Source organism: Phoenix dactylifera, chromosome 2 (assembly GCF_051530095.1).
Source record: "Phoenix dactylifera cultivar Ajwa chromosome 2, Ajwa_hap1_PhDact_Kaust_v1.1, whole genome shotgun sequence".
NCBI classification, from domain to species: Eukaryota; Viridiplantae; Streptophyta; class Magnoliopsida; order Arecales; family Arecaceae; genus Phoenix; species Phoenix dactylifera.
Genome location: NC_143191.1, coordinates 19,071,606 through 19,075,727, shown reverse-complemented (window position 1 = coordinate 19,075,727; position 4,122 = coordinate 19,071,606). Strand labels below are relative to the sequence as shown.

The following is a 4,122-nucleotide window of genomic DNA, read 5'->3' as shown; positions in this document are numbered from 1 at the left end:
CGTCATCGTCGTCCCCGAGTCCTCCGCCATCGACCGTGTGCGACATCTTCCCCTCCGTGATCGACGACCCTGCCGCCCAGAAATCCCTCCAAATCAGCCCGGTCCTCCGCCCTCGCTTCAAAATAAGGCGTCTTCCGCATCCGAGCAGCTGCAGCACCGTCTTCATCCCCGGATGTTCCGCCAGCGACCAGCACCTGCAAATCAAGCCTGAGATCCCGCGGCCCCTCTTCCTCCTCTCCCGCGATCTGCCTCCCGGCACTACGCCCCGGAATCAGCCGCCGTGATCCCACCTTCCTCCTCACAGTGTGCGCCGGACGGCTATAAAGGGGGGCTGAGGCGTTCGGTGAAAAGGGGGGAGCAGGCTTCGACAGAAACAGGGGACCCCCTGTTTCGGTGAAGAAAAGGAAAGAGAAAGCCGTGCGTGGAAGAAGAAGAGAAAAAGAAATAAAAAAAAAAGAGAAAGGAGGGGAAAAGAGAATAGTTTTGGATATTTTGGGAAAAATGGGAGGTGATCAATTTCATTTGAAAATGGGAGGTCGTTCGGAAGCCATGCTCGGCTAAACGTCTAGTCTAGGGCTGGATGAAGCCCTAGCAATGTTACAGGGCATTGTTGTTCTTATTTTCTTTATTATTTTGGAGCTTGTTTAAATTCTTATTATCAATGAAAAATTCTTTTATGATGTTTAGACTTTGAGCATGCTATTTATTATTCATGTTTGCTAAAGTAGTCTAAGATGATCCATGCCTAGGAAGATGAAGTGTGCTACATCCTAAATTAGCATACTTAGGTAGACACCTCATGCTACACCGAAGATGGATCTTCCTAACATCTTTATGCTATTATTTTAAAAGACTTGTAGCCAAAATTGCATGCCTCTCCAAAAGACAAAAATTAAGAACACAATCCTTGATGCAATGCTATGTGGTGGATTCCAAACCCTAGATCTATTTACTCTGATAAATTTCAATCCGTACTCATAGTTTAATTTAGTTGAATCAAGTTAGCAAATTCTTCTTCTTGATTTATTTTTAAAAGAAAAATAACTTATTCTTCAATCCCTGTGGACCGACATCCGTAAACACTATCCTACAGGATACGTGCTATTGCGTGGTTTATTTTTGAAATTGAAATAACCGATCAATTTTTGGCGCCGTTGCCGGGGATTGCTAGCATAATTATTTTTCCTATCATTAAAAAAAAATTAATTAATTAAAAAAAAACTTTCAAAAAAAATATATATATATAAAAAAATTATTATTTTCTATTATTGTTACTTTTCTTATCTCCTTTTTCTCTTCTACTAATTTTTTTTTTCAATTTTTCTTTTGGTCTTATTTGATCAGGAATCGAAGGAAAAATCTGGGATGATCAAAAGGAGAATAGCTGGAAAAGAAATGCTGTAAAGGTTTGCCTAAAAATTTAAATTGCTAGGAAAATTCTCTTTGGTAACCTCTAAACCTTTCTTATTTAAATTAATTATTAGCTTGAAATTTTGTGGTGATTCTTTGATTTTAATTTTAGCAAAAGTGTGAATGCATGCTTGATACACATACACAAATTAATCCGCACATAGTAAGGGCAATCACCTCAACAAGATAAGAGCCGGATTTCATCACCGGACTCTTGCCCAACTTAGGTGAATCAATCTCATATAGTGTCACATTAATTAAAATCAATTAGACGTTGGCTCCTAGGGACATTCGAGCTCAATAGGACGAAGATCACCGAAAGTTGCACCAATTTCGCTCTGTGGCTTAGTTGATGCCTAGGCAAGCTTTGTCCCTATAAGGGAGACAGTTCATCTGTTCGAGGCAAGTGGGTTTTAAGTGGGACCTTTGCGAACGCATCGTGACCCCTCCACTTACCTGGGAGCTTACCTGGTCAACTCGGTTCATCAGACCGGATTGGAGGCTTAGGTGCCCTCTTCAAACCAGTTAGGAGCTGTCTAGTGATTTTAGGACAAATACAAGGATTGATGTGTTTATCTTTTATTGCATGCTTGACTGATCAAGTACTAGTGTATGCAAGGGAGTCGTTCTAGAGTACGTGACCTATTACCTTTTGACCCTGAAATAGAACGGACCCTTAGAAATATTCGAGCTGAGATCAGAACATTAGAATCATCCCCACCTCCTGAGATGGCTGAATAACAACCCAAACTCCTGAGGGAGTACTTTACTCCCACCATTTACACTTCCCCATCTTGCATTCGATTACCTGAGGTAGCAACTGTACAGTATGAAATAAAGTCTAGTGTGATCTAAATGCTCCCATCTTTTTATGGGCTCACCAACGAAGACCCATATAAACACTTAGATGAACTCCTTGAGATTTGCACCACTGTCAAGATTCATAACTTCACTGATGATGCTCTGAAACTTAGATTATTCCCCTTCTCCCTTAAAGATAGAGCCAAGCAATGGCTGAATTCTTTAGAAGCCAATTCGATTCGTTCTTGGAATCAAATGCAACAAGAATTTCTTAAAAAATACTTTTTCATAGGAAGAACGAACAAGTTTAGACGTGCCATCACGAGCTTCTCCCAAACTGAGGGAGAAGAATTTCATGAAACTTGGGAGAGATTTTGGGACCTAATCCGTAAATGCCCACATCATCAAATACCTAAATGGCAGCTAGTGCAATGTTTTTATGACGGATTGACTGAACGAAACCATCAGATGATCGATGCTGCATACAGGGGGACTTTCATGCTTCAAAATGAGCATGAAGCATGGCAATTATTTAAAAATCTTAATGAAAACTCCCTTCACCATGCTTCCTGTTCTCGTCAAGCACCCCCGAGTTCTCAAAGAAAAGGGACCATTTGTGAAATAAGTCATTCCATGGACCTATCTAGCTAGGTAGATGCATTGTCCCATAAGATTGACCAACTGATGATAGGTGGGTATTACATGAACTCTTCCTAAGCACAAGTGTATACTATCTGTTCTAGCCCATCCCACCCTATTCATGAGTGCCCTTCAGCGCCCCAATTCCCCGAACTTGTGCAAGAACACATCAATGCTGCTCAAACACAGCCCAGACCGGGTAATGACCCATTTTCCAATACATATAACCCGGGATGGCGGAATCATCCAAACTTTTCTTGGAAGCAGCAAGCTTCGAATACTGCCCAACCCTATTTCCAAAATTTTTCAAGCCCTCAGAATTTTCAAACCCCACAAAATATTCATCCTTACCGTCCCTCGACTCAATTTCAACACACTCCTCGTCCACCCCAAAGAAACACAGCCTTTGAGGAGAAAGTGTTGAACGCCCTTCAAGGTTTGGAAACCATTACACAATTGGTGCACTCTCACACGCAATCAATCGCCAAGCTAGAATCCCAGATGGGGCAACTAGCTGATGCACTGAACAAGCGACAGGAAGGAAAGCTTCCAAGCCAACCACTAAGTAATCCTAGGGGACAATACATGGCTCAAGAAAATCAATTAAATGCAATTCATCATGAACAAGCCAATGCTTTGACTACCCTAAGGAGTGGACGTATAGTAGACAATAAGATTGGGGAGGACAACAATAAGGTAGGTGAAGAAGAGGATAGAAATGTGTCAAATGAAAATCTAAAACCTTCTTCTTCTTCTTCAACTAGTCCATCTTCTGCCAAAACTCACATCCCAAAGGTCCCATTTCCTGAAGCTCTTAATTCACCCTCTCCCTTTGGCAAAAAGGGAACTTCACTAGAGGAGATGATGGAGGTTTTCAAATAAGTGAAGATCAACCTTCCACTTCTTGATGCTATTAGACAAGTTCCCTCTTATGCCAAATTTCTTAAAGACCTGTGCACCCAAAAGCGAAAATCTAAGACACATGTGCCTAGAAAGGTTTTTCTAACTGAGCAAGTGAGTTCTATTCTCCAACACAACACCCCTCCGAAATTCAAAGATCCTGGTGCTCCCACCATCACCTGTGTCTTAGGAAATAATTTCATTGATCGAGCACTCTTAGATCTAGAGGCAAGTGTCAACCTTTTACCTTATTCAGTTTATGAGAAACTTGGGTTAGGAGAATTAAAACCAACCTCCGTATCCCTTCTATTGGCTGATCGATCTGTAAAAACACCACGTGGGATAATTGAAGATGTTCTTGTCAAGGTAGAC

The 4,122-nt window shown here is 41.4% G+C and overlaps 1 non-coding gene across 1 annotated transcript; it reads right to left on the bottom strand.

Annotated features, from left to right (window-relative positions):
• Positions 1–2,514: 2,514 nt before the first annotated feature.
• Positions 2,515–2,621, bottom strand: LOC113461365 (small nucleolar RNA R71). The gene has a single exon (XR_005509989.1). It is a non-coding gene; the product is annotated as a small nucleolar RNA R71 (small nucleolar RNA).
• Between the last annotated feature and the right edge of the window lie 1,501 nt (positions 2,622–4,122).